General features: G+C 37.9%; 1 non-coding gene across 1 annotated transcript; it reads right to left on the bottom strand.

Annotated features, from left to right (window-relative positions):
* Nucleotides 1-8,136: 8,136 nt before the first annotated feature.
* On the bottom strand, nt 8,137-8,265 carry LOC132495526 (small nucleolar RNA SNORA25). Its single transcript, XR_009533259.1, has one exon. It is a non-coding gene; the product is annotated as a small nucleolar RNA SNORA25 (small nucleolar RNA).
* Nucleotides 8,266-24,766: the final 16,501 nt, after the last annotated feature.

Raw genomic sequence — 24,766 nt, 5'->3', positions numbered from 1 at the left:
ACTCAGAGCTTTCCCTCCAGTACTTTTATTTTAAGACTCTCCTGGTTACAACTTTTATACCAAAATATATTGGAACAGCATATACCCCTTAGTCTTGTGTTTATAGACACTTATGGAAGCGCCAGGAAATTCCAGTGAGTGAATAGAGCCTTTCCCTGCTCTGTCTATCTAGGTTTGTAGAATCTGTCCCTGATGGCAGTACTGTCCCATTGGGGGTCATAGAACATCGTTTCTTCAAACGAGCTGCTGTTTCCCAGGGTGCGTCACAGTTTGGTCTGGCTGGGGGTTTTGTCAGAAAGAGTATATATTAGGTTCCATTGCATTTTGGGTTTTCTTTACTCTCTCCTTCTTTCTCTTGTGAGGTGTTCTCAAACTCAGTCAAGGTTTTATCCAGTCATGAGTAGGGTTTCCTATAGAGGATCTGGATGACTTTTTCCTCCCTATTTACCACTGGTCAAATGAACAGATGCAATAAAATATAGGGACACTCAGTCTTGGCTCGTCCTGACATGCGTAGTAGACTACTGGCATGCAGGGTAGTGTGGGATGGCTGGTGGCCTCAGATGTTCTCATGATCACATTGCTGCCAGTCCCTCCTCAGGGAGTTTTCATAGCACTTTTTATGCCTTTTCTTTTTCATGTCATACAAAGTGATTTAATTGTCTATCATCTAATCTCTCACATGTTAGTTCAACCTTGTAGATTTTAGGAATCTAAGCATTAATTATATTAGGTCCATTAGAATGAGGTCTTCCTTGGTGGTAAGCCTATCATGACATTTGGCTTTGATGAGGAAAAACAATAAGGGGTATACATCATTGTGTACCCAGCTCTACTTGTAGGTAGGTATCCAGGGTCTCAGACAGGGACTCAGATATATTCAAAAAATAATTAGGACCTTCCCCCCACCGGCAAGTATAAACAGGCTTAGAATTTTATAAGGGATCTGCTCTGGGTCCCCTTCCCAAAGCCAGGTGCCAGTGATTTGTTAAAGATACCAAACTCCTGCAGTCCTGGGAACAGGCTGCCTGGCCCCAATTGCTGGTGATTCCCTTTACAGTTTGAGCATTTTTTGTTTGTTATATTCAACTGTGGACCCTAATGCCCAAATAGAAAAGTCCCACTCAACAATCTGATATGTATAATGGCCCCAGGCATATTTTCATATCTGAAAGTATATTTGTGTTGTATTATTTTAAAACACCCCTCTACTATCATTCTCCTCATCCCTGGTTTATCCTGGGTCCCATTAATTAAGGGCCTAATCTGTGAGAAGATTGTGTCACTTTTTAAAGTATATGCATTTTAATGGGTTTGCTTAAGGCCTGAAAAAGATTCAAGACACAAAGGATTGAGTTGATAATGGTGGGATTTCAGGCAGTATGACAGGTATTGAGAGATATACTTTTGGCCAGAGGCCCTCCCTCACTCCATTCAAATTTCACAAAATAGATAGTTGTATACTCCATAAGCAAATGGGCAATACCTTTTTCTTCTTTTTTCCCTTCATAATTTTGACATAAGCTAGGCAGTGGAAAGCAGGTACTAGCTGGTAGTATCCATTATGTATGGGGGCCAATTTTATTAAGGATCTAGGAAATCCCTCCCTTGGTGGCATATTTAGAAAGTACTATTGGCATCCCGTCCCTCCGTGTTACCAGTGAATGACATGTCAATGTCTTGATGCCTGATCTTAATTATTCACTCTCTGCCATTTTCAGAGCCCTGAGATGGCTTTCGTCTGTGCTGACACATGGAATATAGCAAAGAGCATTAGTGGATTCCAAATATGACTACAAAAATAAAAATAGAAATTACATGTATATATTTATAAAAAACATATACATACACACACACCTCTCTACATATATATGTATACAAATACATATATATGTAATTTTAACCTTTATATATATGTATAGGTTGATCATAAAACCAGTTTAGTGGCATCTAGCATATGTAGTAGGAGCATCTTCTTATTCATACACGTAAGAAACCACAGTGACTTTTCTTTCCTGACCATCTTCCAGAGAGCACACTGGAGTATTTAAATGTTATCTATTCATATTTATGCAATGTTTTCTATTATATAATTTGTAGAGCATTCTTTTGAGGATAAAATGAGGTGATAGATTTGATTGAAGATTATAAGTTGTAAACTGAAAAGTATATGTCATCATAAATTCAACTATGATGATTTTCATGTTATCCATTTGGTCTCAAGTTTTGGATTACAGCTTCCTAGGCATTAGGGCTAGTGTTAGTTGGATTTTCACTGTGAGTGCCAGAATGGCACCATGATGAAAAAAGCTCAAACACAGTGAAGAGGAGGGAACAGTGAATGCCAAAGAGCTTGAGTTTTATTCCCAGCTCTCTGGTAACAGATCTCATGCCTTGGGCAAATCATTTAATCTCACTAAGTCTTTGTATCCTTATCTTTAAAATGAAGGGGTGGATCAGCCACTATTCCATCCAGATCAAATTTTCAGAGATCCTTGGAAAAATTTTGTTTTGTTTGTTTTGTTTTTGTTTTTGTTTTTGTTTTACTATATGAAGCCAATCAGGGAAAATTGCTACTACAAAGTCTTCAACCACAAAAATTAGCCTTGGTTCAGGTCCCATAATATGATAGGTTGTAAAAATTTAACAAAACTGAAATGTTTTCCAGAAACTGTTTTAATGCCAAGAGGCTATTATCAGTTGGATTGCTGCCAGGATATTATTATGTATGGGAAGAACCAGTATAAAATAAGAACACAAACAAAAACAAAAGCTTGGAGGGAAATCTTTTGCTGCTCAGTGAATTTTTGTTGTCAGTCTGACTTGTCTGACTATAAAGCAGTAGTAAATAAAAGTTATTTTTTCTTTCTTTAAATTTTTCCTTTCCCTTCCTACCTTCCTTCCGGAGCCCTATTCCTGATAGGAAAATGGGGTCAATAGAATCAATGTTCAAAGGTAATTTGGAGTGGTAGATATTATTTCAATTAGTTGTCAGAAGCCTTCTGAGAACCCTTTTTAGGCATTCTCAGCATTTGTGGAAGTTGAAAAGAATGTGACAGAAAGAAACTAGAGTGGGAAATGCATTTTAAACCGTCTCCTCCTAGGAAGCCATAGCTCTTCTACACTGCCCATATTATACACCTAAACTATGTCATCGTTCAGATTTTTCTCTAATAGGGTGACATTCTGTAAACAATTTACAACTTTTGTGATTTCTCCATTTTAAAACTGCCTTGATAAATTAACTGGATTAAACTAGTTGTAGAATAAACAGATGTATACATTTCCAAAGGTTTTAATAGTAAGGTGATATTTGAACAGTGAACTGAAGAAAGTAGGGCGGAAACCTCTCCTCCCATCTATGTTGGTGAAAAGCAATCCAAGCTGAGAGGAGAGCGTGTGCAAAGGCCAAGAGGCATTTCCTGAGGCAGGAGAATGCCTGGTTGGAGGAAGAACAAGGAGGCCAGAATGCCTGGTGACAGTGAGGGAGGGATGGGGTAGCAGAGGATGATGTGAAAGATGAGAAGGGGCAGGCAGATCTTGTAGGACTTGATAGGCCATTGTAATGAACTCGGGACGCACTGGAGGATTTGGGCAGAGGAATGACTTGAACCAAGAGATGCTGTAATGGAATATTTCTGGCAGTAAACAGAGAGGGACCTTAGGAGGTGATTAGAATAATCTAGGGGATAGATGATGGTACTTTGGAACAAGCTGTTAGTAGTAGAGGTGGTGAGAAATGGTCTGGATCTATTTTGACAGAGAGCAGACAAAATCGGTGGATAGGATAAGGGGTATAAGAGAAAGAGGCACAGCCAAGATGACTCAGAGGTCATGGCCTGAGAGACTGAAACTGGGAAATTTTCATCAACTGAGATGGGAAGATCAGGAATTTGTGGGTATAAGTTTTTCATCCCCATACGGGAAAGAAATGTTCTGTAAACAGTTAATCAGTACAGTTGTATTGGGTAGCTATTTTCCTTCAATTTAAATTTAAGAAAGGAGATTGAGAAATGGAAAAAAATCCAGCACTAGCCCATTCTATTGATTTTATCTATTCATTCATTCAGTTAATACGTACTGTAATCTCTTACGCATTTAAAACTAGATGCTAGGTGCTGTGAGACATAGAAAAGTGTTCAAATGTGAATTATGCTATCAGAATGCATGTGATTTAATAGTGGTACCTGATAGAGGGTGAAAATGTGTGTCATTAGTACAAGTAAGATGTCATGGTGTTTGGGTAGACAAGAGTGATTATGAGGGGGTAGTATGTGAGATTGCCTTATAAATTGGTTGGTACTTTATATTCCAGGAGGAAAGTTGTTACATCACCAAAGCCAGAAAGGCTATGGAAGAGGGAAAGGATTTTTGAAAATTTATTAATGACTTTGTGAGATTGTTGAAGGTAATCTGAAAGAACAATCTAGATCAGCCTTTCTCAAGAAGTTCCAAGTATTATGCCCTAATGTTCATTACATGTAATGAATTTACTTATCTCATATGCATCTAGAATGCAACTAGCCATGTACCATCCTTGGGAGAATTGAGAAAATTGTTCTGTGATTGAAGAAGGCTGAGCGAGTCTGTATGGGTCCTAAATTCAAGGTTATATTTAATTAGTATGGAATATCTCAGCTTCTTGTCAAACTTTCATATCTAACCCAGAAAGCAAATAAGATGGGTGGTAGACCTGATGTCTGGCTGAGTTTGATATCAGGTAAGGGGCTACGGAGGTAAGTGAAAATAGCAAAAGAAGTAAAAGAAATTTCTCTTACTCTTGAGAATTATATAATCTAACTGGGAGGATAAATACAAGGACAAGTAAATGAGAATAGCTTTACAGCACCATCTTAATATTGCCCAGTGATATCATAGTCTGACTGTGGATAAAGGGTAGGATAGTATTTGCATTAAAGAATAATCAAGGTTGGCTGGGTTGAAGCAGAGAGGACATCCTTGAGGGTCTGAATCTTAAGAAAATATTGGCAAGTCATTGATTAGTCCATTTTTAAAAATCAGCATTTGAGTGGGGATTTTATGAGCTAAACAATTGAGACTTTATAGGAATGCTGATATTCAGATGGCTTTCCTTGATTTTCAGAATATATCTTCAGGCACAAAAATCTTTGCTTCACTCACATTTGTGCTTCTCAAGTCTGCTGGATTTTCCTCTCCCAAAGGCTGACATCTGTCTAATACTTGAGTTGTGAAAAATGTCCCCTTTGATAGGCTCTTTTCATTGACAGTTATAAAATTTCCTTTTGGAGATCACTGAGTGCTGCCTTCACAAAAGGAACACCCTAATATGATGAAAACATTGAAGGAAATGCAAGCTCCCATCAAGACAAATTCCCCACCCCTAGTATGTGGATAAATGACTGATAACTCTTTTTCTCTTGGGATGGGGGACTTTGCAAGGGATTTTGAGGTACCGCTGTTTGGACTCAGCAGGGTGCTTAAACCTTGGAGCTCTCCATGCCAGTCTGGACACATCCTAAACACATCCAGAGGGCAGGAAATCACACTGTATTTTTCCAATACCCCTTTGTGTAATAAGTTGCCCAAACCAACGATTTATAATGGTAACATCTCGAGGTGAAATGTGAAAGGGCAGGCGCTGGTACAGGTGGAAGAGGAAGGGTTGTGATACTCTCTGAAGGCATGTTGAAGGAGGCTGGACTAATGTGACAGCGCCCATGTTACCTGAGCACAGCACACTGAAATATCACATAAGTGATGCAGAGCATTTAATGAGTTGGGACTGAAAACTTTAATTAGCTTGTAGGACTTTTATTATTTTATTTTTTGTTCATTATATTTTCTGCTCAGTCTCTGTGAATGTTCTGCATTTTCATCATCAAATGACTGGCTGGTTATTTTTGTCAAACAAGAAGCCTGAAACCATCAAGTCTGAGTGCAGAGACAGTCTGCCTGCTCTGTCAACAGGATGAAAGTGAGTCTCGGGCTTTTTTAATTACAAGGATAACATGTTCGCTCATCTAATAATGAAGACGGTTAGCAATTTTAAATTTTAATAATCAATTACTGAAAGTAATTCTCCATTAAACCACAAGAGAGCCATTATATCTCAAAAGATGGAACATGCTGTATGTAACAGTAGCAAATCTTCTATTTTTAAATATCATTAGGGAATATCTGATTGTTTCATTTCTCTGCATTTCTTTTACCTTTTTCCTCATGCAGACCATCTCATTTTCAGCAGGAAGACAGCACATGATCTTATAAATAATAAAAGAAAACCCTTGCAAGACTTGATCCAGGGGTGTGAAATATGTGCTAAGAATGTAATTTATTTCAGTCTGGCATATTTTGACTGAATAATAAGGAAGGTGACTAATTAATATTATACTATGCTGTGGGCAAGGCAGCACAGTGGGCTAATCTATGCTCCTTTCACCTCTGGAGACCCGCATGCAAGCCTTAGAGGAGTCACAACTGCTGAACATGGTTTGGGGGAGGGGAGGGGAAGGCATCAGATGTCTTTTCCTGACTGTGGAGACCCCTGTCCATATTCTAACCACCCTGAGCATCAGATTCTGCTCTGAGGAGATGAGGGAAAAGACAAATGATTGCTACTTGACTATGGCAATTTGGCCGACTTATATGTCAAGGGGAGATAGCTCTGTGACAGCTTCAGCTGTCCTGCTCAAGCCTGGTTTAGCCAGCTCACTTTCATCCCGCTTAAATATTTGGAAATACATGGAGTAAAAGAAAAGGTGTGTGTGTGTGTGTGTGTGTGTGTGTGTGTGTGTGTGTGTGTGTGTGTGTGTGTGTGTGTGTGTGAATGTTTTCAGGTAGGAGACTGGATAAGGGTGGAGCACAATAACAAGATGGCCAGAAAACAGTGAATTATTTAGAATCAAATTAGCCCTAGGGCTCCACTAGAAGCAGTTGATTCCATTTTTGCAGTTATCTGAAGCTCGAAGAGTAGAAAGATACTGTGCTTTATTTCTAAGGCATTTGATTAGCTTTCAGACAATGGGAAGAGGCCACTTTAAATCTAACCAGTGGCACTACACTGGGCACCACCCTGACCACATGGTCTGTGGGGTTGAGGGAACCTGACTGCCCTGAGTACCATAAGCACCAAGGCCAGAGATGAGGTTCTTGTCATCTTGATTGTTTTTCTGGTGGGAAATGTGCCCGTGTTTCTGAACTGCATTGGCCTTTCCAGGGAGCAGTCTCATGCTTCCCTCAGAAGGATTAAAGCAGAAACTCTTCCAAGCTAGGTAGGGCTGGGGTGGGTAACGGGGATTTCACGACACTGATACTTAAGCTGTAGATCTTTTGTACTTGTTCACAGAAAACTTTAAGTTTCTGGATATTGGAGCGTTCCTGTTTCTCTCTCATTCTACTACTTGGACTTTACTCATCGTTAGAGCCATTGCCAGAGAGAAGCTGGTTTGGTGGAGACAAGGGAATGTTGATTCTCAATTTAGGGAGTTCCCTGCGTAAAACTGAAAACTGGTCCCAGTACATTGAAGAAAAAGGCTGACCACTCCAGATTGGTAGGTGGTAGTTTCAAAAATCAAGGGAACTTACATAATGTGAGTCTTGTCTTGAGTGGCTGCAAGATGAGTAGGTCTCTGCACCCACCTGCCAGAGTCCTAAGAGGTTATAGAGAGGCCTTAATGGGGTTCAGTCAGGTAGATGGTCTCAGTAACATCTTACTTTCCCAAGGCTGCATCCTTGAAGTGGCTCTGAGTGCAGGAACGGTGGGCAGAATGTACATTCCAAGGATAAGGGAGGGAGTAAGGAGCTGTTGCTTCAGTTGCTGGAGACCAGTTCTTGGGTCACCCTGTGGTCATGTCCTCTTTATGACCTCCTCCAACAAGGATTTATGATCCACATTGGATAATTTTGGTCTTTGTTAGCGCATCTAAGAGGTGACTTAGGAGGATAAGAAGAAACTATTTGTTGAAGTTCAGGTTCTAATGTAAATTCCAGTTATCTCGTTATGATGACTATTCCATGTTCTACCTATCTACTATTACTGTGTGCAACTGGGTGTGAGAATTATATATTTTTAAAACTTTGAGACATTTATTTACTTTCCCAGGTTACCAATCATGGATTATTATGAGTGAACTGTCATGATTATGAGTGGCTACATCTTATATCTCCTCATAAAAACTTAGCGCTTTTGAGTGACTGTAACATCCTGTGAAGAATTTCAAGCTTTGGTTGTAGAGTTAAGAGCTCCTGGTTTCATAGCCCCACGCGCCCTCTTTGAAATGGCCTATATATTTTTTAACTGGGGCAGAAAAACCCATCACCACTGTATGACATAGACAGGTTTCAAGAACCAGAAATACTTCTGGCAAAGACATCTGTAAATACTGTGAAATGAAATCCACATTAGTGGGCTAAGTTCTGCTTGATATCTTAGTGCATTTTTGTGTGTTCTTCCATATCCCATTTTCTGTGGAAACAAATCTTATCCTTCAAAAGGGCACATAATAAGAAGTATTGTTTCTTTTATTTTAAATCTATATCTAGAAACAAATTACAGTTCCTCATGCTGTGGGTTAGTGAAGCTGCTATTTTGGGAGCATGTGTGTTACTTCTGTAATGGGTGTAAAAATAAGGTGACCCAGGGCATGGAGAATCTAGCCTCATGCTGTCTGCTAACTTAGTTTGGGTGCTTTAGATTGGTCTCTGGGGTGCATGCAGGTAACTGAGCAACTTACATTGGGTTCTTGGCTATTTGGTTTAGGTCAGGCTGTGGATTCCCTCCCCTAGGAATCTTTACTTCTTCAAAGTGAGAGAGAGTCAACTCTTAGTGGGCTCCCTAAGGAATATCTGATACTCCATAGATAGTTGGAGGGAAAGGGCAGTGCCAAATACCCCTTACATCCCCAGTGGTATTTGGGTTGTTCTCTAGAGGTGGAAAAAGTCATCCATGGCATCACCGAAGGCAGAGTCCTATTCCATGGGGAAGGTGGCAAAGTCAGCAGGGGGCCACTCCAGGGAATCCTCTACTGCTTGCTGCGAAGCAGAGAACAGAATAAGGTCAAAGCCTAAGGGAGGTCTACTCTAACACCCAGTGGAGGGATGCAGAGGCAGTCAGGTAACCTTGCTAGAAGGCTTGGGACTAGAATCATAAAAAGTTAGGAGAAATGTTTAAGGAAGCTCTAGCTCTAGGCTCCCAGATTACTGATGAGAATTGGAGTGACTCCTGAAGATCAAACAAGTAGAGAGCAGCCCTACTTACACCAAATCCTAGGACCTCTGATTCAAAGTGGTAGGTTTGGTGCATTACAAGATTGTGTACAATGAGGTAAATGATTTTTCAGTGAGGTGCAATGCAGCTAGAATGTGAAGTGGAGAGGGTGTGGGCTTTGGAGTCAAACAATGCAGAGTTTGAGTCCTGCCTCAACCACTTATTAGTTCTGTTACCTTGAGCAGTTTATTTAACCTCTTTAAGACTAATTTTTCTCACCTGTTAAATGAAGATAAAAGTAGGGGAAGGTTTTTCAGCCTCTGCCCTATTGGCATGTTGGACTGGATAATTCTTTGTTGCACAAGGTGTCACGTGCATTGAAGGATGTTTAGTTAGCGTCCCTGGCCTCTGCCCCTTATATGCCAATGGCACAACCCCTCTGCTGTGTATTCTGACAACCAAAAATGATTCTGGGCATTGCAAAATGTCCCGTGGGGTCAAAATGGTCCCAGTTGAGAAACACTGCAATAGTGTACTATTGATAGTAATGAGGTTCTATGCAAAGGACTTGCTTGCCATGGTATCTGACATGTAATTATTTTCCAATAGATATTAGGTATTATTTTTACCCGTTGATAAAAATGTGAGCAGTATTTTTATCAAATATCAAATAATACCAGTTATTAGGGGAAACATTCACTCTCAGGCCATGTGTGAATATTCTTAGTCCAGAGTTTCAACTGGCCCTGTTGTCTTTTACTTTGAACAAGGGAAAGCAGGTTAAAAAAAAAAAAAGCTTTTTTTCTGTGTTCATATTCTTAGTTCATGTACTCTATGCAGATATAGTCACAGCTTACCTGATAGACAGTTTGCAGAACAGTAGCTGCATGATTAATTGATGAAACACTGCAGCATTCATAGCATATTCTGGGAGAACAATTACAAGTTTCCCAATGTAATACATGTCTTGACATTGAGTAGCTGCCCACAATATTCTTATTTGGAAAGGCATTCATGACAGTTATATGTGGGCTTCCATTAAAAATGTGTTTATATTGCTTTTGAACTACAGAATATTCACTTGTTTTATTGATATAATCTAAAGAGGAAGGAAGATACTTATTTCTGTTTGTCATGCACATTAGTGTCCCATCTTGTTTGGTTACTATTTGATAGCATGTACGATCATACAATCATTCAAAATGCAGTTTTAGCTTCTTGAATTTAGTGATTAAAAACAAGCCATACAACATGATCCACTAAGTCTTGACTTCACATCAAACTCCTACCACTTCTGCAGCAAAAGCAAACTTCAGGCTGTTAATTAGAATAGGCATGACCAACCAAGGTAATTTCTTCCTGCATTAATCTTTAAGAGTCATCAAGGTTTTATTTCTTTAACTCCAGATTAAACTGTTGAATTTTGCAGAAAGCATTAAAAGTTACACAAGTGAGATTAAAGTAAAACAAAAGACACAGTTGTCATTAAGACAACATTAAAGCAAGGTGGAAGAAAATCTAAAGTATATAAATATGTCTTTTTCTAAACAAAAACTTTGGGCTAAGAAGAAGCACCTTTCAACTTGCATTGGAAATGTTTGGGTTTGGTCCTCTCAATTTGTTTAGAGTGAAACTCATGGGCTAACTTATGGAACACTGATTTAATAGATTCTTTAGGCAAACACTTTGGGCCAACAGTATATTAGAATTAGGATTTTTGTCTTCCAAATCGCAAAAGCAATTTGAACAAGCAAGTCAAAACAAGGTGTTTTTTTTTTCCTCATTTAATCTGTGTTGTGTGATCTTTGAGGCTGTCAATTGCCCTACCTCAACTTGCCAGCTCTTATTTCTTCTACAACTTTATTAGCCCCAAATATACATTCTCATGCTTTCCTACCTTTTCCCTTTGGGTGTCCATCTTCATGACTTCCTTGATATTCTGGGTCAAAACCCATCCTTTACCTCTCTTTTCTAGCTATACCTGTGCACACTGATTAAGCTTTTATTCCATATCTCCTCATTATTTAGGTGAATTTCTTTTACTATATTATTTTGCACTGGTCTGTATATTGCTTAGTAGTTGTGTGCTTGTTACATGTGTTTTGTATCTTTCCAACTATATTGATATATCATGGAAAGCATAGAATGTCTTTGACATTTTTTTTCCTCAAAGTACCCACCAAGGTGTTTTGAATGTATAACAAGTATTATGTTGGATGAATTAATGAATATTATATCGAAATATTTTAAAGTGAGTTTTTATGAAGGGCCCCTCATTTATTATATGATGAATTTATATAATAACTAATAACAATATCATAAGTACCGCTTTAAATGGTGCACTAGTATAACCTAATCTAATTCTCATTTTGCAGATGGAAAAACTGCATAGATCAATGACTCACTTGGTAAAAACTCAATGATCAGCCCAGATGGATAAGTGGATATTCCCACTCAAAGCCCCCAGTTTTCACCTCTTAGTGCCAACTCCCCCATTAGTTAAATATTGCCAATGAAAAGATACACTGATCTAAAGTAAATATGAGGATATCAGGTCACCTTGATAGGCAGTACAGAGCATCCTGGAGTTAAGGAGGGGCAGTATAGAGCATGCTGGAGTTAAGCTCATGTTTGAGAGGCACACAGATTGGAGATCAAGGGCTGACTTTGCCACTCCTTAGCCTGGAGAACTCAGATGAGTAACTTTAACTCCACACTTTGTTTGTTCATCTGTAAAATGGGACTAATAATTGTACTTATCTCAAAGTACCTAAAACATATGATATATTTTGTGTGGCATATAGAAATTTTCTATATAGGGTTTTCTATATATCTATATAGGGTTCCCTTTTCTCCACACCCTCTTCAGTGTTTATTGTTTGTAGATTTTGTGATGATGGCCATTCTGACTGGTGTGAGGTGATATCTCATTGTAAGTTTGATTTGCATTTCTCTAATAATTAGTGATGTTGAGCATTTTTTCATGTGTTTGTTGGCCGTCTGTATGTCTTATTTGGAGAAATGTCCATTTAGATCTTCTGTCCATTTTTTGATTGGGTTGCTTGTTTTTTTGATATTGAACTACATGAGCTGTTTGCAGATTTTGGAGATTAATCCTTTGTCAGTTGCTTTGTTTGCAAATATTTTCTCCCATTCTGAGGGTTGTCTTTTCGTCTTGTTTATGGTTTCCTTTGCTGTGCAAAAGCTTTTAAGTTTCATTAGGTCCTATTTGTTTATTTTTGTTTTTATTTCCATTTCTGTAGGAGGTGGGTCAAAAAAGATCTTGCTGCAATTTATGTCAAAGAGTGTTCTGCCTGTGTTTTCCTTTAAGGGTTTTATAGTGTCTGGCCTTACACTTAGGTCTTTAATCCATTTTGAGTTTATTTTTGTGTATGGTGTTAGGGAGTGTTCTAATTTCATTCTTTTACATGTAGCTGTCCAGTTTTCCCAGCACCGCTTATTGAAGAGGCTGTCTTCGCTCCATTGTATATTCTGGCCTCCTTTGTAAATAGATTAGGTGACCATATGTGCGTGGGTTTATTTCTGGGCTTTCTATCCTGTTCCATTGACCTATATTTCTGTTTTTGTGCCAGTACCATACTGTCTTGATTACTGTAGCCCTGTAGTATAGCCTGAAGTCAGGGAGCCTGATTCCTCCAGCTCTGTGTTGTTGTTTTTTCCCTCAAGATTGCTTTTTCTATTCGAGGTTTTTTTTGTTTCCATACAAATTTTAAGATTTTTTGTTCTAGTTCTGTGAAAAATGCCATTGGTAGTTTGATAGGGATTGCACTGAATCTGTAGATTGCTTTGGGTAGTATAGTCATTTTCACAATATTGATTCTTCCAATCCAAGCATGTGGTATATCTCTCCATCTGTGTGTGTCGTCTTTGATTTCTTTCATCGGTATCTTATAGTTTTCTGAGTACAGGTCTTTTGCCTCCTTAGGTAGGTTTATTCCTAAGTATTTTATTCTTTTTGTTGCAGTGGTAAATGGGATTATTTTCTTAATTTCTCTTTCTGATCTTTCATTGTTAGTGTATAGGAATGCAAGAGATTTCTATGTATTAATTTTGTATCCTGCGACCTTACTAAATTCATTGATTAGCTCTAGTAGTTTCCTGGTGGCATCTTTAGGATTTTCTATGTATAGTGTCATGGCATCTTGACAGGCTATTCTTTTTTTTTTTTTTTTTTTTTTTTTTTTTTTTTTTTTTTTTGCTGTACGCGGGCCTCTCACTGCTGTGGCCTCTCCCGTTGCGGAGCACAGGCTCCGGACACACAGGCTCCGCGGCCATGGCTCGCGGGCCCAGCCGCTCTGCGGCATGTGGGATCTTCCGGGATCGGGGCACGAACCCGTGTCCCCTGCATCGGCAGGCGGACTCTCAACCACTGCGCCACCAGGGAAGCCCGGCTATTCTTATTTTATATTTTTGTACTTCCCTTTCCGATTTACTTCTGTAGTTTTTTTGTTTCCTTTCATTTGGGAGATTTATCTTCTCACTGGTAGAGACGATATTTGGTGCATTATGTAGGAAGGATAGAGGAGGATGGAAAACAAAATGTAGTCACTTTTCCATCCTGCTGGCAACTCACATCCCTGGAACTGGGTTTCAGCAACTATAGAGAGAGACAGCAGGGGTGAGACTCTTCAGGGCTGCACTGTATTTAGATGATAAAGTGGACACAGAGTTTGGAAGGAAACCTTTGTGCCCTCTTGCATGGGGCCCAGTATTTTGTGACTCCCAGAGGATTGGGACCTTAAGTTTGCCAGGCTCAGGTTATAGGGATTTACTGTGAGACTATTCCTGACAGTAAGGAAGGCAGCATTTGTCTCATGGGAATAAAGAACAGTAAACATAACATGCCAGCCTTTCAGGGACTAGAATGAGATTCAAGAGTCTCCAAGGGACTTTTGTTTTATGTATTTTCATTTTTGTGTTCTCCTGTTAATGGCCCTCCAAAACATCCCCAGGGTTGTTTTGGGTTTTTTTTTGTCTTCTCCCTTCTCCTCTTGCAGCTAGTTTTTTTATGCATCTTCTACTCTGTATGTCCTTTTATCTGTCTCAAAGCTTTAATCTAGTCAAAACATCTATTCATAGCTGAAATTATCTTCATTACACCTTGGAAGACTAAATAGGAAGCCAACTCATCATTTGACTCTGAACTTAATTTCTGATTTTGTGCCTCTGCAAGCATTACTGTTTTTACTTATTCATTCATTCAGTTAATTCATTCAACAGATATTCACTGAGTGCCTTCCTCATTTTTGGCACTCTTCTTGGTAGTAGTAATAATACCTAGATACTATACACATAAACATCCCTGCACTCAAGATACACACATTCTAGCAACATTCAAACTACTGGAAATGGAAGAGAGGCTGGGACTGGAGTAGAATTCTAGTAGTTACAAATATGATACTACTTTGAAAGTGATCAGCAAAGTAACAGATGAGAACATTGAGTCTGTTTTCAGGACTCCTTCAGACAGATCCATGCTTTCATTGATTGCTCATAGCCTTCTCTCTTGTCTTATTACCCTCTAAGTATGCTAAGCAAACCTTATATGTTTTCTCCCATCAGACTGCTCCCTCCTGTATCCCATTGCTATACAGAGCCACTCATTTCCCCTAGGTCGTGGCTAACTTATCTATGAAGTTAATTTACGGCCCGGGGAGTGCTCATGGATTAATGCATATTATGTCCAGGTATTGTTCTTATGTCAACAGGGAGTTTCCCTCATCTTAACTCCCCAGCTACAAAGCACCTTTGTGGATCATTTTAAAACTTTTTTTTTCGGGCTAATAGGGAAGCAGTTTGAACCACAGACAAACTTTAATTGCTTCCCAAATCTCACCATCTATCTGGCTAATTGGTAAATACTCTCTTAAAAGCTCAACCAGACAAGAAATAAGCCAGAATCACTTCTGGTTTTCTGCCAACTGTTGCATATGTCCGACATTCTTTTCAGAAAGAAAACATTGTGAATCAAAATATTATGAGATTGTTTCCACATTATGCTCATTAATGATTTAAAATATAGGTCTTTCTTGTGTTTGACATTATAAAGAAGCAGTCCTGGGTAGGATCTTTAAGTGAGATTGGAACGAGCCATCATCAGTGAATAGCTGTTTAAGTAGAGAGCTGCAACCCAGTTACAGTGCTACATTACTTATCACCAGGCTGTTACTACCATTCCCTTTAGCATTATTTTAACTTAAATATCAGTGTATTAGACCCCAAGATTCACCACCCTGGGAGTTATTGCCTGCTTTGTGGGCAGAGCCAGCTTTCAAAAACCTTAAATCTTAGTGTTTCCCAGCTGTCATTCTCTTGCCAAAGGCCTTTTTAAAAGGGTTTGGGGTTCTCCTTTACATTACATATGCATAACTTCCATTAGTGTTAATCATATGCTCCATTTTAGAGCTGTTTTGGCCCCTCTGGTTAAATGGGCGTTTAAGCAGTTTTTAATGCATTATATGTACTTATTTTTTAAACGAGTATTATATGCCCAATTGACTGGAATGAATACAAAGTCCATCAGGTGAATACATATTTATAATTGTTTTTAAAGCATGTATTATTTACTCAACCGACCATGACAGACCTTTTGGAGTCATTTCAGCTGAGAGGGGAACTACATGTATATGTCAATACTGAATAAGCCTTTATGAAATCTTTTAGTGAGGTTCTCTCAGTTAACCTTAAAACTTATCCAGCTAATTATTTCCTCTCAATTTCTTTCTCTCTTCACAAACAAATTCTCAAAATACTGTTCACTATTTTTAGCCTACATCATCATCATCGGTGAACTAGATGAAATCTATGCAAAACCCCATTCAGTTCAAATAAACTCAACAAATTCAACAAGATATATAGTGTCTACATGGCATTAGGCCCTGATACCGAAAAAGAAAAGATACTCAGTTCTCAACGTCACATAAAATTGACCTACATAAATAGTAGAATTTAATAAATTATTCCATTTTACAAATAATCCAATCTGTCTAAAAATTACTATAACTGAGCAGACTGAAAAGAAATTAAATATGTTCCTTGTTCTCTTCTCAGACATACAATTAAATTCTACTCCACTCTTCTTTTATAGCATTAAGTGTGTTAAAGATCCTTTTTTCCCTTACCTGAGTTACTAAGATTATTCCAAAATTGTTTTCCAAATCTTTAACATTTTTTAAATTTTTGTAGCATCTTCACTTTTTACTGTAATAATAGACTGACTAATTAATAGGACCCTGGAATTTATTTTTATTAGCTTTTAAAGTTCAAGACAGATACATCGTGCAATTTTAGGGAATGTATTCAGACCCTATGCCAAATGAAAGGTGATTGCTCTCGACCATAGTGTAACCTTGTCTTATGGTTGGTAGAATTGAAATCCATATTAGTTGTGAGAAAGAAATGCATTGCTTGTTACCAGAAAAGAGCAGCACATAGAATTTCAATTTCTGACAATGACATTTGAGTTTAAAAATTTCAGTAGTACTTTAGGGACACCCTGACATTTTTTTTTTTTTTTTCTTTGCGGTACACGGGCCTCTCACTGCTGTGGCCTCTCCCGTTGCAGAGCACAGGCTCCAGACACAGGCTCAGCGGCCATGGCTCACGGGCCCAGCCGCTCCACGGCATGTGGGATCCTCCTGGACCAGGGCACGAACCCGTGTCCCCTGCATCGGCAGGTGGACTCTCAACCAGTGCGCCACCAGGGAAGCCCCTGACATTCTTTGTAGCTCAAAAATGAATGCACAAGAAAGACCGTATCCACTTAAACTACCAAAAGTAATCCTTTCCTTACTGTATACATGTGAAGATTGTTCTTGGGGTGAGTGCTGTAGCCTCTGCTCCCAGAAACTGACCATGTTTGCAACTTTCCCTCAGACTTGAGGTCAGTCTGAGACTCTTCCTAGTAGAGTCTTCCTAGGTAGCAGGACTCTGAGCCCAGGTGTGCTGTTGGCTGCTGCTGTTGTCCAGCGGTTCCTAAGGGGACCATTTGTTGATGGTTCATACGAATACCTTTGAGTGTTCTTGTGTGGCTTTCACAGAGGGGAGCTTATTATGACAACGTGGTTCAGAAACTAGGCAGCAGTGGGTGGAATGTGTTCTCTTTATTTGAAAAAAAAAGCCATAAACTCACCTCCACAAGATGTGTCCTTGGAAAATTATAATGAAATAAGGTAAGCTTACATAATAAAAAAATCATGTTGAAATAATAAATAGTAAGGCCAGCAACCATATTTATATCTGTATGACTTAGAGATTAATGCTTTTCCCTGACTGATAGCAAAGGCTGTTTAACTTAATACTGTTAGATATTTTAAACCATTCCTTTTCTTTTGGGTTTTCTTATTATTTATCTTTCTTATTCAAGCCTGTCCATCTTTCCTTTTCCCCTTCCTTCCTTCCTTTCCATTTTCTTCTACCACAGATACTGATTGTAAATTTGCTACGTGAATTAGTCTCTGAAAGAAATATGGTTCAAGTCTTTAAATACTTCATAGTTTAATAAGAGTATATACATATGGAAAAGATAATGACAGATAACGTGATAAATGTGTAAGTATAGTGTTAATTTAAAAAAAACCACTAGGATGATGTTACCTGGGATTCATTGGTGGCTTGAATATGTTTTTTATTTGTTTGATATGGGCTTTTATATGTCAGTCAATTTTAGCAGTAGCAAGAGTCTTTCTTAAATTGAAAAAAGACATTTTCCCAGAAGGAGCAAAATGATTCTATTAAAAATTATTGAAAAGTTCCCCAAATGCCCTTCTGAGTATCTTGGTAAAGTATATGCATTTTCAAGAATATAAAATATGTAGCTGATAAATTCCATACATTAAAAGTATTATATGGGCTTCCCTGGTGGCGCAGTGGTTGAGAGTCCACCTGCAGATGCAGGGGACACAGGTTTGTGCCCCGGTCTGGGAAGATCCCACATGCTGCGGAGCGGCTGGGCCCGTGAGCCGTGGCCGCTAAGCCTGCGCGTCCGGAGCCTGTGCTCCTCAATGGGAGAGGCCACAACAGTGAGAGGCCCGTGTACTGCAAAAAAAAAAGAAAAAAGTATTATATGTAAAAGTAATAGCTTGCAGAAAACTGTAAGACACTGATGAAAGAAATTAAAGATGATACAAATAGATGGAGAGATATACCATGTTCTTGGATTGGAAGAATTAACATTGTGAAAATGACTATACTACCCAAAGCAATCTACAGATTCAATGCAATCCCTATCAAACTACCTCTGGCATTTTTCACAGAACTAGAACAAAATATCTCACAATTTGTATGGAAACACAAAAGACCCTGAATAACCAAAGCAATCTTGAGAAAGAAAAACAGAGCTGGAAGAATCAGGCTCCCTGACTTCAGACTATACTACCAAGACAGCAATCAAGACAGTATGGTACTGGCACAGAAACAGAAATATGGGTCAATGGAACAGGATAGAAAGCCCAGAGATAAACCCACACACATATGGTCACCTTACTTTTGATAAAGGAGGCAAGAATATAAAATGGAGAAAAGACAGCCTCTTCAATAAGTGGTGCTGGGAAAACTGGACAGCTACTTGTAAAAGAATGAAATTAGAACACTCCCTAACACCATACACAAAAATAAACTCAAAATGGATTAAAGACCTAAGTGTAAGGCCAGACACTATCAAACTCTTAGAGGAAAACATAGGCAGAACACTCTATGACATAAATCACAACAAGATCCTTTTTGACCCACCTCTTAGATAAATGGAAATAAAAACAAAAATAAACAAATGGGATTTAATGAAACTTAAAAGCTTTTGCACAGCAAAGGAAACCATAAACAAGATGAAAAGACAACCCTCAGAATGGGAGAAAATATTTGCAAATGAAGCAACTGACAAAGGATTAATCTCCAAAATTTACAAGCAGCTCATGCAGCTCAATATCAGAAAAACAAACAACCCAATCCAAAAATGGGCCAAAGACCTAAATAGACATTTCTCCAAAGAAGATATACATGTTGCCAACAGACACATGCAAGAATTCTTAGCATCATTAATCATTAGAGAAATGCAAATCAAAACTACAATGAGATACCGTCTCACACCAGTCAGAATGGCCATCATCAGAAAATCTACAAACCATAAATACTGGAGAGGGTGTGGAGAAAAGGGAACCCTCTTGCACTGTTGATGGGAATGTAAATTGATACAGCCACTATGGAGAACAATATGGAGTGTCCTTAGAATACTAAAAATAGAACTACCATAGAACTACCATACAACCCAGCAATCCCACTACTGGGCATATACCCTGAGAAAACCATAATTCAAAAAGAGTCATGTACCACAATGTTCATTGCAGCACTATTACCATAGCCAGGACATGGAAGCAACCTAAGTGTCCATTGACAGATGAATGGATAAAGAAGATGTGGCCCATATATACAATGGAATACTACTCAGCCATAAAAAGAAACGAAATTGAGTTATTTGTAGTGAGGTGGATGGACCTAGAGTCTGTCATACAGAGTGCAGTAAGTCAGAAAGGGAAAAACAGATACTGTATGCTAACACATATATATGGAATCTAAAAAAAAAAGAAAAGAAATTGGTCATGAAGAACCTAGGGGCAGGATGGGAATAAAGACGCAGACCTACTAGAGAATGGACTTGATGATATGGGGAGCGGGAAGGGTAAGCTGGGATAAAGTGAGAGATTGGCGTGGACATATATACACTACCAAATGTAAAACCGATATCTAGTGGGAAGCAGCCGCATAGCACAGGGAGATCAGCTCGGTGCTTTGTGACCACCTAGAGGGGTGGGAGAGGGAGGGTGGGATGGAGGGAGATGCAAGGGGGAAGAGATATGGGGATATATGTATATGTATAGCTGATTCACTTTCTTATAAAGCAGAAACTAACATACCATTGTAAAGCAATTATACTCCAATAAAGATGTTAAAAAAATAATAAATAAATAAATTAATTAAAAAAAACAAAAAAGTAATAGCTTGACCTCAAGCTGGGAAGTATTATCATTAGAAAACCTAACCCACCAAAAGTATAATTTACAAAAGAGTAAAATAAAACTTTACATGATGTTTTAAGAAGATTGGAAAAAATATTTGCATTGCATTTCCTCACCACCTAAAGAAAAAGCCTTTTGAAATTGGTCATAACTTAGGGGAAATATCTCTAGAGAAGAGAACTCTTTTTTTTTTTTTTTTTTTTGTGGTACATGGGCCTCTCACTGTTGTGGCCTCTCCTGCTGCGGAGCACAGGCTCCGGACGCACAGGCTCAGCGGCCACGGCTCACGGGCCCAGCCGCTCCGCGGCATGTGGGATTTTCCCGGACCGGGGCATGAACCCGTGTCCCCTGCATCGGCAGGCGGACTCTCAACCACTGTGCCACCAGGCAAGCCCGAGAACTTTTTTTTTTTAATCTCTCATATCATCAGCATATTTTTTTTCCACTATTTTATAAGCAACCGACTTCCATCTCTGTGCCCTTGCTTCATTGTGCAAAGTCCTTTGTGAATGGGCCATATTCTTTCACATATACCGGTCCCCACAGCATAATCACATAGATTAACTGAACTGGATCGTTTATTGTTACACTTGGAGACCTCTATAAACTTGAACAGGGAAGTGAGTAGTAATGTGACATTGGCCATAGAAATTGACATTTTCTTTCTTTGTTGTTTGCTTGCTTGTATTTTAAAATTGTTTTCTAGTCCATGGTTATTTCTCACCTGAAAGCAATATTACTAAAGTGTTTTATTAAAATAAGCTACTTTCACATATAGTATTAGTTGGAATAGATTCAATAATGTACTGAACTCATTTTAGCAAGGCAGCAAAATGAGAGTTTCTTCCACAGGCCTTCTCTGCTGCCTTAAAGTAAAAATAACTGAGTAAATAAAACATCCACATCAAAGCAGTGCTGCTATTGCATTTCAGAGAAGGAATTTAGATGAAATTGTGATTTTTTTGTTTTTTTGATATCAATACTTTGTACATCTCTTCCCTCTGTTATGCAGATGGTGGCTTCAATGAAAGCTTTGCTGCAGACAGAACAGAACAAAACACATAAAACCCAACCAACCAAAAGTATATTTTACAAAAGAATAAACTAAAACTTTGCATGATATATGACTGTAAAAAATATTTCCACTTCATCTTCTCACCACTTTTTTTCAAAGCCAAGTGTTAAAGTGTACACATTTCTATACGTATTTTTCTGAAAGCATATAACTTTGAATATCTTACTCTATTCTTAAACATTTCTAAATATTTGTCAAATTATTGAAAGCCTATGAAGCTAATGCGAACAAAAAGAAATCAGTTTGATGTGATAGATGTATCCTCAAAATGTCGTTTCACTGAGAAATAAGAAAACACTTTCAGGGTTAGAGAGGACAGGAACAGCAAATACATTTTAAGGAGATGAAATATTCTCTCTCTTTGTCTCTCTGTCTCTCTCTCTGTGTCTCTCACTCTCAGAAGCGCCTGAAATCGACTCTGCAGCTGAGCTGATTTCGTGTTAGAAAACTGTCCTAAATACGCACTGACAGAGGGGCTGTGAGAATGAACGCAGAGCTGTCTGCTCTCACACATGCCACCACACACACTCTCAGGTTCTGAATTGTTTAAGAACACTGTGCAAGGAGTCCTCAAGCTTATTCTTAAAATGCAGTCTAGTTAAGGTGAATGTAGACTCCTATGCCTATATGCATGTATATCTTGAAGCTGAAAACAGTTTACCTGATATGTAGATGATTCATATTAAAAAATTATAGAATCACTGCTAGCATCTTTGTTAGTTAAATAAACATTCTGGTGAATAATATGGATTGATCCAGGAAAAAAAATTAGTATAAAAAGGGAGCAGATGCTCTTTAACTTGGTATGGTTGGTTTGTAATGTGCTTTCTTAATTTCCTTGCATGGTACAACGAAGCACTGAGAAGAATCTGCAGTGATATAAAGAAATAGAATTCCTATATATCTTTATTGAATGTGGCACAATATAATCAAAGAATGCACATAATTAAGTGCTTAAGCTCAAAGCATCTTTGAAGCAGGAATTCTGCTGATTTTTTATTTATGTGATTGTTTACAGATTAGTTCTCTATTTGCTCCTAAAGAATATACTTAAACAATCAATGAATAACCTACAGCAGTTTGTTGTAGATTCAATAATGGGGAATGGTGCATTGTACCAGGATAGTCAGATATACCCAAAGGGAGTGTCAGTGGTCAAAATGCTTCCATTGCCAGAAGGTAGTCTGAAAATGGTCTGGAAATTCAATACAGCATTGACCCTACATTGTATACATGATCCACAATAAGTTTCTCAAGTGTACTTGAAGTTTTAAAAAGAACCATTAAAAAAAAGCTGGAACTTAAAAAAACCTATTTTAAGTGAGTTGGGTTTTTGTGAATAGTTGATTTAAAATGTATTTGTTCAAATGAGCTAAATAGCAAAATGTAATCATTTTTACTTTAGGTTAAATGTGTCTAAAATTATTTTATTTAAAAATAATTTAATAAAATATTTTAAAGTTTTAAAAATAACACATACCTTGTGATACCTGATTTCTATTAATTGTTTTCTTTATTTTATCAGTGGATTAGGAACAAGATAAGTGGCAATATTTCTCACAAAACAGACTAGTCATTTACCAAATATCATATGGGTGTGTTTACTTTTTCCATCATTGTGAGAATTGCCAGTGTATTTTCATTAAAACACTTACCAACTTTCCATCCTCTAATTACTAGGGGTTTTCATTTGTATAGTTATTTCAAATTGCTTTAAGATGACAACTTTTTAATTCTGAGATTGGAATAAGATTAGAAATTAGGATTCCTATTAATAGAAAAAAATAATTATTTTGGAATATGCTTAATTTGGGTATATAAAAATTTCCTGTCATCCTCATACACTTACTGAGTTCCTTTTCAGTGTTTTAATAAATTGAGGATGCCCATTAAAATGGTGTCACATTAGATGAGTCCTAGCAACTCTTTTGTAAGTTGTATGCTTCTTTCTCATTTTCAAAATGATAAAGAAAAGCTACATTTGGATTTTAAGAGCTACAGTATACCTATATGTATGAGTAAGTATTACATACAGGTATATGATGTCTGTATATACATAAATGTGTGATAAACATATACTTCAGTATTTCACTTGGGGGATAATTACTGTATAAATGAGACATAAATTGCATGTACTTTAGAAGCTGGTACTAAAATCTTAGTTTGGCATTTATGGTTATTTGGTCAAATGGCATGGACAAATCATAGAATTATCCTGTGATGTTGCTGAGAATAAAATTCTTTGTTAAACTTTAGACAGCATCCTGATTTTTGTCATGCAGATTTCATATGTTAGATTTCAACAATGCTTGATGATAATAATAATTTGAATGTTACTTTTTTTCCACAATGACAGGTTTACCTTTTTCAACATGTAGCCTACTTCTTTAGGAAGTTGCATTAAATCTTATAGCTTATCAATTGATATAGTAGTTCATTAAGACCCCTTTACAAAATCTGTGTAAGAAACAGTGCTATTTATCTAATTACAGATGGAGAAATAGTGGTATAATACGAGCTGATTATTCCACACACTGAAGGAAGAGTTAATTTTAATGATTCATTGGTTTTTCTATTTGACTTTTTTCTATTTTAAAATAAAAGACTATCCTATAAAATGATATTGCTGATCTTAATCTGCTTATGAAAGATGTGAATGTGGTAAAAATATGCCAAGTGCCTGGAGTTGGGCTAGACACATGGTTAGATATGTAACAAACACTAGTTCTCTTTCCCTGTTCTGCATTCTATATTCATCACCAGAATTCTAATGTTTTGTGCCTTTTTGTGAGAGAAGACTAGCTTTTGTAGTTTGGACAAACCAACTGGGAAATTATAGTGTCCCCTGGAAGTAACACAAGCTATAGTACAAAATTTGCAGGAGGGTTAGGGGCTAAAAGTACCAGAAAAACTTCACTTTTACCTTGAGTCATAATCATAACTTGATAATAATGATCCTGAAGCTGGTTTTTCTAGTTTAAAATGAAATTATAGGCTCCAGGAGGGCAGGGATGTGAATTTGTCCTGTTTATAGTTGTTCATCCAGCTCCAAGCACACAGTAGGTACTTAGTAAATATTGGTTACGTGAATGAACAAAAAGCTATAATTTTTCTTTATTTCTATCTTTATAAAGTCATGTAAATTAATTAAAATTGATTTACTAATCTTGTGATTTTTTGTTTGGTTTGTTTTTTGTTTTTTTGCGGTATGTGGGCCTCTCACTGTTGTGGCCTCTCCCTTTGCGGAGCACAGGCTCCGGACGTGCAGGCTCAACGGCCATGGCTCACGGGCCCAGCTACTCTGCGGCACGTGGGATCTTCCCGGATCGGGGCACGAACCCGTGTCCCCTGCATCGGCAGGCGGACTCCCAACCACTGTGCCACCAGGGAAGCCCAATCTTGTGATATTTTAAAAATAATTAGCACATTCTACTTCAATACTGATTAATTTCTCCAATTACTGTTTTCCATAAG

This window comes from Mesoplodon densirostris, chromosome 8, assembly GCF_025265405.1.
Source record: "Mesoplodon densirostris isolate mMesDen1 chromosome 8, mMesDen1 primary haplotype, whole genome shotgun sequence".
Lineage (NCBI taxonomy): Eukaryota > Metazoa > Chordata > Mammalia > Artiodactyla > Ziphiidae > Mesoplodon > Mesoplodon densirostris.
Note: the sequence above shows the minus strand (reverse complement) of the source record. Positions and strands in the feature narration are given on the sequence as shown.